Source organism: Centruroides sculpturatus, unplaced genomic scaffold (genome assembly GCF_000671375.1).
Source record: "Centruroides sculpturatus isolate CEXI.00-Female unplaced genomic scaffold, Cexi_2.0 scaffold270, whole genome shotgun sequence".
Classification (NCBI taxonomy): domain Eukaryota; kingdom Metazoa; phylum Arthropoda; class Arachnida; order Scorpiones; family Buthidae; genus Centruroides; species Centruroides sculpturatus.
In genome coordinates, this window is record NW_019384480.1 from 25,342 (window position 1) to 39,000 (window position 13,659).

Consider the following 13,659-nt stretch of genomic DNA (forward strand, 5'->3'; position numbering starts at 1 on the left):
GATATCTTGATTGAAATGATTTCGAAAAATGCATTCTGAGGGACAATCAAACGAAATAAACGAGTGGACACTATGCTTTTTAATATAAAACTACTATTGTAATTTATATAATTAAAAGTTAAAATTGTTATAATCATTACATTTTTATGTAAGAGACATAAATTGATAAAAATTCACTTTTACGTAAAAAATTATTAGAATTACGATTTCAAATAGCTTTGTGAACCATCTTAAATATAATTTCATTGTGATGATTAGGCATATTTGTGTATTCTCATCCGTGTATACTCAACTGTTTGATATCACACATTCATTATATCTTAAAAAATAATTTTAATAAAAGAAACAAATGTAAATATATAAAAAATATTGTAATTTGTAATGCGGTAATTCGCTTGTAATTTGTTTGCGATAACACTTAACTATTTTCAGAATAATCAATATTTGAAACATTTTTTTTTCCTTTAATTTGCATTATAATGCAATCATTTATATAATGCGTGATGTCATTTCACAAGGCCATTATCCATAATCGTTTATTGTCGATTGGATGGACGAGAGATAAAATATAAATCTGTTGCTGTGAAGAATCAGAGTTCGATCCACACCCTCATAACTTATCACCAATAATTCGGGTTAAATATATTTTCTATCCCTCATCTTTGCTGTTTCCCTATTCCTCATGCATCTTCTTTGTAGATGAGGGTCAACTGTAATAAATAAAATTGAGGCCAGCCATAAAAAGGTAGTGAGTTAGTATTGACGTCAACAAATCAATCATTACTGCTTATTATTAGAGAAAGTCTCTTTTTTCCTACTTTTCTTTACAGATAGAATTCTTTTTACTGAGAATATAATGGAATTTATATGGTGCCTTTCACTGGGATTTTTACTGGTCAAAAATCGGAATTACTTTTTGAATTTTTGCCATTCTGTTTTATTCTAAAAGATCTTTTCAATGTATTGTGAGATACGGAAAATTTTTAATAGTATTATTTAATCTAGATTAACATTGAAATACGAAGATAAAAACTCAAATTGAAAATTAACATACAGTAAGTCTGATCAGTCAAAATGGTGAATACTGGGCGCGGCTATTAACTATCAATAATACAAAGTCAAGGACAACGAAGTTCAATCATGCAAATTTTATTACATGTAGGCTAATCAAAATAAAGAAGTGAAAATCAGATGTAACTTCGTAATATAAATATACTTCTTAGGAGAAAAATAAATCTTAAGTTTTCAAATCCCAAAAGAAAACGGAAGTTCAAGAACTGAATAAACTAAATGTAACATATGTCAGAAAGGTTCAACCGCTAGTCGGAATCGATGCATATTTATAAAAATATGCAAAGTACAACAGTATTAATCAGAGTATTCAAGTAAAGAAAATTTAAAATGCAGCAAATTGCACAAAATTTCCAAGAGTTAAAACGGTAAACGAGGCGTTTTGCAAACTGATCATTGAAAAAAGTGATCAGGGCATCCGAGCACAAAATTACATCAGAAGTCCACTTTTTGAGGAGTACCATACGCTTAATTATATAACATTATGTAATGACAGAACGTGTTTGCACCTTACATGGCGTAGGGTGTACGCGCCTGCTGACAACCGGACAGGGGTTCTACTAAGACGCTCATCGTCGTTATAGGTATCTCTCTAACACAGAAATAACCGAATAGACAAGGAAACCGTTTCACATAAATATTTCCGAATGTACAGTGCATCACTACTTATCCCGACTAGGATTTCGCCTCTATTACTCTAAGCAAAACACCATACTTAATGATACTACATAAGTGCAGTTGCAGAAAGTGGGCATAAGCTCACCTGAAGTAAATCGAAAAAATCAGTATTCCTCACATCATTCGAAAAGTCATCCGATGGAAAGACGAAATATAACCCATCGTATTATCGAAGATACGTTCAAAAGTCAATAATGGTTTAGGCTGTAAGTCAACTCAGTGTCGGTGTATATCTGGCGTAGCAAAATCAAAGCTAACGATGATGTTGAAATTTTGCGAATGAAACTTCTGCCATCCAAGCGCTTGTTTTCCGGCGGGCATGCATTTTTCAACATGACATCGCTCCGCCACACAAAACTGAATAAACGACGACTTGGTTGCAGGAAAATAAAATTAGGACATTTCTGCTCTCAGACCTGACCTCAATTTAATCGAAAATATGTGGCGAATTTTAAAGCGTAGTGTTGCTAGCGGCATTCATATATCGGGGAGCAGTTCTACGTGAGAATGGCAGAAACTTACTGCAGACAGACGGACAAAATTAGTTGTCAGTATTCCTCGATGTCTTCAAGCAGTTGTTCGATGAAAAGAGGATGTGACGAAATGATAAATGACGAGTAGTTCCGCCCTTCTGATATTTATTAGCCTCGGTTTTACTAATTTCTTGGATTCCTGCTTGTTTTCGGGAATTGACAACCTAAGATTTGTTTTCTAAAATTGTATATCTAAGGGAAATCCGTGTAAATTGTATTCCTTATTTAACGTAAATGCGAAAATTAGGCGATATTCAGAAGGTAACCCCAGAAACTGTGTATCATCCGTGACTCTTTTCTATGGTAAAAGTTACTAAGCTTAGTAAAAAGTTTCAATAGTAAGAATAAAGTTATTAAGGTTTATTTGAATCGTTGTTCCTGATACAATTTACACGACATAATCTAACTACATCTGCACGCATCATGTAAATTTATAACCGCATTGCAATAATGAAAGACTACGCTGTTTGTTTCTTCATCATGCACAGAAAAGACTACGCTGTCTGCATGATGAAGAAACAAACAGAATTTTTATTCTAACAATCACATATAGTCATGTTTACCGAAAAAGGTATGCGCTGTCTAGCACCAACCTAGTAATATGATAATATTAAAAAATTTTTTTTTAATTTTATTTTATGATTACAAAAATCATTTAGTGAGACTCGCATCTTGATGAATAAGGAAAGTTGTTTTGACTTAACGACATACGTCATAGTAATAGGCTAGTAATGATCGACTTACAGCATCGGAGACGTCTTCATGTGCTTATCGCTTACATATTCCACATTGAATGGAATTTTCCGAACGACTAAACTAACAAATGCAGTTGTGTGTCCAATGTAAAAGTTTGAAGAACATGGATTACTTCATAGAAAAGTAATCAATTCACTCTTATCTTCCGAAGTTACATCTAATTTTCACTTCTTTATTTTGATATATCCAATAAAATTTGCAATAACATTTCGCTAAAAGTTGAAATGTTTTACTTTTGGACATCACTTTTAGTTACGAACATTAACTAAATTATTGTTCTTCAATCATATACTCGTACAATATCTGAGATAGACTCACAGAATAATAATTTAAAAAGATTGATTTTTGAGTCCATCTCGAATGTTCTCTGATTTCTCTTAGACGCTGTAACCAATTTATATAAAAATGCTGAAAATTCTATCTAATTTGTAGCTAAGTGGTGAAATGTAGTCGTACTCAAAACTCTAAACGATGAGATTTTCTAAAATCATCATTATTCTCGTTCCCAAATGTCCAAATGAATAGGATTGGATTAGAGAAAAATACAATCCTATCCTATCCTTAAAACACATAATTTTGTCTTTAATATTCAAATTTTTATTACATGTGGCTTGCTTTAAGTGAAATCAGTCAGGTTAGATTAGATCAGTGGTTCCCAAACTTTTTGATTCTCGGCGCCCTTCTAAATTCAGATTTTCCCAAGGTGTCCTATGTCAAATTATAACAAGTCCAATTTGCGAAATAGCGAAATAGCCGATATCTTTTTAATTAAAGAGTTAGGATGTTAAATAAAAAATAAATAAAACACGTATTTAAGGTAACAAAAAAATGTAATTGAACAAATTCAATTAATTATAATTAGTGGGATGGATGAGCCTGTTTATCACCGAACATTTTCTCAAACCTTGGAATCAAACTGGATGCAGCCACCCTCGTTTCCTTCTCCACATTGATTTTCGTGCAATGCTTAGTTTTTATCACAGTGGCAAACTCAGCTTCACACAAATAACAAGTCGCAAATAAAATTAAGATTCTCTGAGCTGTACCACTCAGAAGGAATTCTTTTACTGATATCCAAAGTTCAGTTAATTCCATGCTGCTAAATTTTGTTTTCAACGTATTGTCGCAAGACAACTCAATAAGATTCTCTTCTTCTGCAGCAGTAAATTCAGATGGAGCACTGGCATTAAACGGATCTTGAATCCATGCAAATTTATCGATATTATTATTTTGAAAATATTTCTCAAACCAGGTGATAAGCTGTGATAAATGTTCTTCAAAAGTAGGTTTCATACCTCGAGAGAAGTCAACTTCATTGGAAGTCAAACACTGTGGGAACAAGGAGAAATATCCTTTCCTCCGTCTTCATGTATTTTTCTTTTCCATAGTTTTAATTTTTTTTTTTATAAAAGCTGAGATTTTGTCAATCGACTTCAAAAGGTGCATGTTGCTTCCCTGCAGGGAGAGATTCAGAGCATTCAGCTTTTCAAAAAATCACCTAAGTATGCTAGTTTAACCAGAAAGTCTTCAATCACAAAATTTTCGGGATAATTGTGGTCTTCCTCTTTAAGAAAAATATAAATTTCCTGTCGCAGTTCAAACGTACGAGACAAAACATTATCTCGAAAGAGAGCCAACGTATAAAACATTACCTCTTTCGTGGTAATGTTTTATACTTTCTCGAAGTACTGTAGTACAACAAAGACGTGTGTTCAAATCCCATATCCTCACACAGTTTTTTGAAAAATTTTGCCTTCAACGGCCGTTTTTATAAAGTTTACTACATGTACTACATATTCTGGTTCAATGCAGGACTCAGATATTTTGATGCGTATGCTTCCCTGTGAATAACGCAATGGGTCCATAGTGCATCAGGGTCTTTGCTTCGAAAAAGTGCGAAAAACTGCAATCCTCCATAACATCCGGAAATAAAAATATCAAGGATCTCGAACAAGTGAGCCTAGCAGCAGCAGTGATACTTTTACAGAAGAGAAAGTCTTCTACAACGTTATTATTATCTATAAACTGTACATAGCAAATCAAGTGAGCATCATTATTATTATCTGTGCTCTCATCCAGCTGCAACCCAAATTTCTTTCCTTCTATTTTTTCAATAACTGAACATTGGAGGTCCTTCGTTATGTGCTGTATTCTGCTACTGATAGTGTTATTGGACAAAGGCACTTTTGAAAGCTGCTACCCAGTAGACCCACCGATCATAATGTTCACCATATCTACAGCAGTCGGTAGAATGCTATGGTATGAGGATTTTATATTTTGCGATTTTATGTGCCACCTTTATCACTGAGTTAATGATTTGCATTAGGTCTGCTAGATGTGACATCTTATCACATTCAATTGAAAGTGGAAGTAAAATTATGAAAATTTTATATTTTGCGGAGCCCCTGTGAGCTCCGCGGCGCACACTTTAGGAACCGCTGAATTAGATCTTTTTCGGAAATCTTCAATTCACTGGAGGGCTATATGAGCCGTAGTGAGCTGAAAATTTTATTAAATGTTGTCTTTAAACAGACGATTGAAATATGACAAATAAATCAACATGGAAGAGATGAAAAAAAAATCTTAATCCTAATTCCTATATAAATTTTCCAAAGTATAAATCACTTATCGAACTCATACCAACACCAGACGATATATATTGCGTATGGTGGGTAAGTACAGCACAAAAATGAGACAAGCGAACATAAAAAAAAACCAGCAAAATGATAAAGTCTTATATCCAGGTGATCTATCCATTTCAAAGCTTCACTATTACATCGGTGGATATCTATCAATTCTCCACCAAAGGATCGCCGAGGGCAGTCTTGAACTATGTGCTGAATAGTTTGAATCCGACCGCAGTCACAGCATTCGTCTCTGGGTATGTTCCATTTATTGAAAAGATAGTTGCATCTGCCGACTGAGGTCCTGATTCTATTAACGGTGGACCAGATATAGCGTGGCAAGTTAAAATCAGGAGGTCTGATTGTAGGATCCTTCACCAAATCTTTATTGGGAAGGGATGAGCAATTCCAAAGGGATTGCCATTCTGTAACTATATTGCAACAATCAGAAAGGATTTCTAGATTTCAGGCATAAAGGGAGAGGATCAAGAATAATTTTGATTGGAAGATCCGGGATGGATTTAAATTTCACACGGAGTTTAGATGATGTTTGTTTTCTGCGAAGATCTGAAGGAGCAATTTTGGAGAGATAAGGAAGCAAAGTAGTTGGAGTTGGCTTCAGGTTAACAGTTATTACTCTCTCTGAGTAATTTAGCTAAGTGTGTATAAGGTTTGTGTGTGAATAAATAATTAGTATAATGCTTTTTCGTAATATGAGTAATTTGAGACTCAAGAACCTTCTGTATTTCTAGTTATAACAATACATCTATCACTAACATCAGTACTTCAATTAATTATAGCTGAAACTAAAATTGTTAATACAATACAGTACAATTCTGTTTTACGCGGATTTTTTACAAAATTTTGATTTAATACAATCTGGAAAAAATTCAATTCTCTTTTTACACGTTTTGACCTAATACATTTCAAAAGTTTTTCTTTTTAAAAAAATCTCTATTCCATTTCTAATTCTAAGAAAAAATCGTCCTACTTCCTTTTCTACAAAATTCTTTTATTTAAAAAATATTCTTAGAATTTGCATTTAAGACTACACACACTCAAGTAAATTTTACGATTTTGCTATTTTTTACGACTTGTTTAAACGTGTAGCGACAATCAATTTTTCAACCCGATTTTTCCCCGCAATTGAAACAGTTCTAAAGAAAAATTTCACTCGAAATTTGACAATTTGTTTGTACGATTGAGTTTTTCCCAATTTCTTTCAATACCGAATAGTTTTTATGTGCTATTTGGTGTTAAAAGCTAAAACTATTTTGGTGTTTAATTGAAAAAATCGAAATAAACTTAATTTACGATTGTCTCTCCTTTTATTTATTAACTAAAACTAAAATATTTTATTTAAACAATCCTATTATATTAATTGGTTTAACTTATTATTTTCTCTAGTTTTTAAGGTGGAACCATTTTATATTTTTCTATAAGAACTATTTTTTTTTACATGGTTATTTTACACGGAGTTTTTGGGTAAAAACAGAATTGTGTTTATAACGTCTATTTAGCAAACAGCAAAATTAAGCAAAAAAAAATTAGCAATCTCAGATTTTAAAATAAAAAGAAATATTTCTAAATGATAATAGCTTATATTTGTATAATGTTTGTTACAGATTTTATTTATTCAATATACATAAAAGTGTGCCAAAATGTCTGTTTGCCAAAAATTATAATAACAATATTGCAATAAGAAATTACTGTTATTAAAATATGATTGTTTAGTTGACCTAGAAATGCTTAAAAAGATCTTCACAAATAAAAAAAATCCATACATTGAAAAATGGATAAAGTCATTAGACTTTTCTTTTTCTTAGTTAGCTTTAATATTATTCAATATTAAAAGTATGTAATTCTTCAATTTCTTTGAATGCAATTCAAATTTTGGTGAAAAATGTCATTTAACTTCATTTATCACTTTCAGGTTAATTATATTATATAAAATTTAAAAAATTATAGATAAATAAGTATATCTAAACTGCCTAAGTAATTAAGATTAAAGATAAATATCTAGAAAAAATCTGTATAAGTATCATAATGATAAATACGAGATGAAAAATTAGGTTTATACAAATATCAACGTATAAAAGACGAATTTAAATGGCCGGAATTTAAGCTTAATGCCTTTCTAATTGCAGCATTAGGGCCAGTCTTAATGCTAATTAGATTTTGATTGGTCTCAATCGAACTCTGCGCACCTAGGACTTGAAATGGGATTATAAATGTAGAGAGGGGCTGTTGATTGTTGTTTTTTAATACTCCCATTCGGATTCTGCATTTGCAAGACAGCCTGAGTAGCCTAGCAAATTTAAACTGATTTCGATGTGATCAAAGCTTTTTTGAATGAGTGTTTATATATTGTACTGTACAATAAAGGGGTTAATTACAGGGAAAAACTTTAAAACATCTTTATTTTAAATATGCATAAGCATTATATGTTTCGACTTTTATTGTTTGTAGCTCAAAAATCCTCCCCTAACATAATTATGTGTCTTTATTTGAATTCAAAGAAAACAATAATTACACAAACAAGATTAAATTCTACAAATTCGTAATAACTTACTGCAATCAAGCACAAAAATACATCCAGCAAACATTTCTTTAAAAACACTTAATCTCGTATAAATGCAAAAAGAATTATGTTCCTTATTAATACACATACACGCATATATATATATATATATATGCGTGAATGAGTTATACGTATACAATACATATGAGGCATGATGGTATACTTTATGAGAAAGTAGAGATTTCAAGAAGAATTGCTAATTTTTCTATGAATTAAGGCTCTTGACAAAGCCATTCTTACTCGATGTTACTCAAATCGGACTTCATGGCCTTCGAAGTCTCGGTTGTTCTTATTCTTTTAGATCAACAATTTATTGGACCAATTTTACACTTACGCTTTCCCCTAGGCATCATTATATATATATTTTTTGGACATAATAGTGAGTCTTTTTAATTCCATGTTCATAAAACAAAGATGAATTGCATATACAGTATATTATTACCAAAATTTCATCTGGATTGGACAAAAATTGCAGGAGTTGTAAGGAATTCTCACACACACAGATGGCCGATTTAATATTATTAAAATAATAGCCAAAAAGTTTTATAACCAATGTACTGTGTTTTATAATTAAATTTCAATGGCTATTGCTAATGTGATATAATATTTTTTTCTTTTTTGTTTTTTTAGATGAACCATTATACCTATAGCACATTACACTGGCAGTAATGTCTCTAGAAAAAGAGCGCCGAATATTGATGATATCAGATAATTGAAAATATAAGTTATTAATTGTAAAAATTTAACGATATCTTATGTTAATAATATAAAACTTTAAATAAATTAAGTATCTTAAAATAAATTTAATTTTTTTTCTGAAATATTCAATATGATTTAGCCTAATTCTTCATTCAATGAGAAATGTAATTTTCGAATTTCTTTCATTAAAATGAATTTTGTAACTTCAAATTACTTTTCAAGCATTGAACTGTCGGGTAATCTGAACAGAATACTAAACTAGTCACTAGTCCTGATTATCAATAGTTATTATTGATAATCACGATCGTTCATATTAGAGTAGATTTCTATTCATGTTATATACTGTATAATTTTACAAGTACTGTACTTGTTCAAAAAATGAAAATTAATTTAAAATTTAGTGTTTTTAAACGTTTCAAACCTGAAAAAAATCATGAAATTTTAAAATTGAACGTTATTTATCAAGTTTTATTCGTATAAAATAAAGAAGATAAGATTAAAAATTGAACGCAAACTCGAAAAATTAAAAGAATCAAATGATATTGTACTGAATGATATTTAAACATATTCTATATCCTTTATTGTAACTTTTAAAGTAAATTTTTCTCATAACTGTATATAAATTTTGAAAATTTCATTTAATTTAATTTTTAAAAATTTCTCTTCATTCTAATTCATGTAAATGAAATTATTTAAAAAATTGTTTTATTCATTATCGGTATAACAATTTATTTGTTCATACTTTAGCGTAATATATACCACCAAAATTTTAATATAATAAATTTTAATATGGAGTAATTCATCTTAATTTTGTGAGAGTGTTTGTTTATGCGAGCATTTCAGAAACTCGATCCATACGTAAATTATTTACACATTAGATAATAATTTTATTAGATAATAATTATTAAATTATTATCTAATAATTTAATAATTAGATCATTAAAATAATAATTACATATATTTTTTAATTTATAATCTTTCTATTCTGTAATCATATTTGATCAAATACAAAACAGCTAAGACCGAACACATAAGAAATAGAAAAGCGGTTTTACGATATTAAATAGTAATTTTATGTCTATTCTGGTTTCAACTAGTCACATTTACAGTACCCGTATACGGTATATAAGTTATATAAAGAAATAAGCATCGAAAAATGTCACACATAGCTAACCAGAGTCAGTTTCATTCATCTACTACACGTAATCTATATCCTGTCAATCTAACATTGCACTCCAGCAAACTGGAATTTCCGCCATTATAAGTCTCGCTTCGAAGATTTAATCGATGATTTCAGATACAATATTTACAGCATATTTTTATTTAAAAGTTTGTCGTAATCCGAATATAATTTAATATTAGTTATATATTTATTAAATACTTTCCTAATTACTTTCGTTTTTATAGTTGTTTGAGATGAAAATGATAACTATTCCGAGCAATAAAAATGGCGGTGCATCCGGTTTCATTACAGTGAGATTCTATTTTACCTTCTAAACTTTACCACTATAATTTTTTAAATCGAGTTATGTCATTACTTTGTACGTAATTAAAATAGCATATATTATATCCTAGTACAACTAAGAGTAGTCAATCGAAAATATGCGTTACGTAATTTTGGAGGTATGTGCAACGCGTTTAATTTTAAATGTAAACAAAGAGCAGCAAAATATAGTGCTTAATTGCAGATCAGATAAAACAAACCGGAACGGGACAAAGGGTCCGTGAACAGGAATTGACCCAATTTTTTTATTGTTGTCCGAGTACCTGCAAAACATACGTGTATCTAACATATTACTGTATAAATAAAATTGAAATAAACACATCCACTATATTAAAAGGTTTTTAATTTTCAAATTTCGTACTGTTATTATATTACTTGCTGTAAAATCATTAAAATATAGTACCAAACGATGATGCTAATTATCATTACATTTTTTATAGTGTTTATCATAAACATTATTTTGCATGTTACATTGATACAATTCAATGGTTGTCAATAATTCTTGTCATTCACAACAGGAGTTCCCTAGGTCAAGGATGGAGAACCTATGGCACGCGTGCCCAAAGTGGCACGTAAGGATAAATCATCTGGCACGTACCGTATCATACGATTTCGATTTATCATCTGTCTTTTCAAACATCTTTTGGTTATCACATGATCATCCTTTTTCAATCAGCTTTTTTTTACATTTATTCTAATTAAAACATATTCATTTAATTTCTTTAAATATCGTTATTCGAAGTTTAAAACTTTGGCACACATAAACATCTTTAAAGCGAAGAGTATGCTTACAATATGGCACACAGGCTCAAAAAGGTTCGCCATCCCTGCTCTAGGCGTTCATCTGTGTTCGCCTAATGGTAAAATCGACTCTGATTGAATAACATTATAAAACAAATAACGATAAAAACGAGCAAAGATTGAAAATTTACATTTTATTACTTTTTATAGAAACTTGTTCTCTTTTTGCACGGTTAGATTGAGTAGCTCTATAAATAAATAAATAAATAAAAACACTGTAACAGAATACACCTTACACTAAAGGATTATTTTATTTGGTTTAAACATGGTCACAAAACTATTTTCCATCAATTGCTTGTCGGTATTATATAAGACAAAGCAATCAATGCAAGTGCTCTATATTTTAATGTTTTCAGTCTGTATCTTAGCTAATGCTTAACAATCATCGTTTTCTTTGCCGTCATGATTAACACTATTAACCTGCACATTGGAAATTTCAATAGTTATATAAATATTATATGTAATTGGTTTTAATATGAGGAAAATAATTCTTATTGCATCCTAATAATTTATTCAGAGTAATATCTATGATAGAAACAATAGAAATGTCCTTGGAGAGTAAAAATAAACTATTATGTTTTGAAATTTGGTTGGATTTGTATTTCTTCGAAGTGAAAAACTATTAAAAAATTCTAAAAACAATTGCATTAAATGTCACAGCGGAAAAAAATTGTTTGAAACAATATTTCCAACAGTATAGGATTTTTTAAATCTTTTATCTTACCAATAAAATCGAAATGATTAGAATTAGAGCAGAATTATTTTTAATGAACCATAATTTATCATTTATATATTTTAAGTTAAACATATTACTTCCCGACTGTTATATAACATCGATGAGAAAAATAAACTCCGAAATTTTTACATTTTTGGACTCAAGGGACCTTGAAACGTCGAGAAATGCAAAAAAGTTGGATCTTTTTTTCTCTATATATGAATGTTAGTGTGTGGAGGACACGATTTTCTTTACCTATTTTGAAGCATAATAACCCATGCGTCTTTTGTCAAAAATTTCTGAAATTTTGTAGCGAAATTTGGATATTTATTAGGGGAAAATGTTTATAGATATTTTCAGGAAAATCGGACCCTGAGTCGGGAGATATGGCTCCTACTCCATTAATATCTCACGAATCAATCTGAAAACTTACAGGTAACGATAGCGATTAAAGAATGCCGGGAAAGTTCAGCAATAACGTTGTCAGCTTTCCCAAATAGATATTATCTTTACATAGGTCTATATATTTAAAACCTAACCTACCTTAAATATCATATTTTGTACCAATAAATTCTAAAATGTTTAATTTTATAATTTAAGTCTTATAATTGACTATGATTCAAGACTTTTACAAAACTTGACAGATTCAATTTCAACTAAATCATAATTAATCATCATGGTACTTAAATTTCCATAGCTTAAGCATTTCTATCTGTATTTATATTCTAATTTCTTATAGTTTTAAAAATCAAAATTTTATGATACATTAACGGTTTGACCTGAATAAAAGATGATAAAAATATGAATAGAGGGTTTTGATTATATATAATTTAAAAATATATTCAAAGAAATCACAGTAATAGTTTTTTAAGTCTTTAATAATAAAGACTTTTCGGTAAAAGAGGTCATTGTCATATTCAAGAATTTTATAGATAATTTTCTTAGAAAGGAAAAAAAAATCCATGTGCTATTTTTAAAATTAATAAAAACATTTATTCTTTTATAAAAAGATATTAAATTAATTATTTTTATTGAAATTTAATTAAAATATCTACTGAATAATTTAAATTAAAATAACCAAAATACTAAAATATTAAATATATATATATTCCGAGTATGATGAAAAATATTTTTAAAAATTCCTTTATTCTTATATATTCAGTTATATTTCTGTAGTGATAATAAGGAAAAGAAATATAATTTACCGTTTTCTTCTATTATCACAGTAAATTATACACTCCTTAACGTCTACACGTATTTTAATTTTTGAAATAATACATAAAAAAATTTTAAATTAAACGGTTTATGGAAGCTTTGAATGATAACATTAATGAGAAAAATGATAGCACTCTGAGAAACATACCTCTAAATATATAGATAAATTTTATTTACTCAAATTATAAAAAACATTAAAATGATTGATAAAATAGATATTTCTTTGCACTTGATAAAGATATTTCTTTGTATTGCAGCCACGAATACAAAAAATTAAATACAATGAGATATTCGTAGATGATAAATTACACGCATCACTGCATTTACCGATGTCCAGCCTGTATAAGTGCACGGGGTGGCAAATTTCTATAGAAACAAATAATGCGATGTTGTTTAGCACCATAATAAACGTATTGCGCTTGAACGTATGTCAAAACTCAGCAGAACTAAAAACTTGAATTTAGTAAGTAATTATCTTTGTT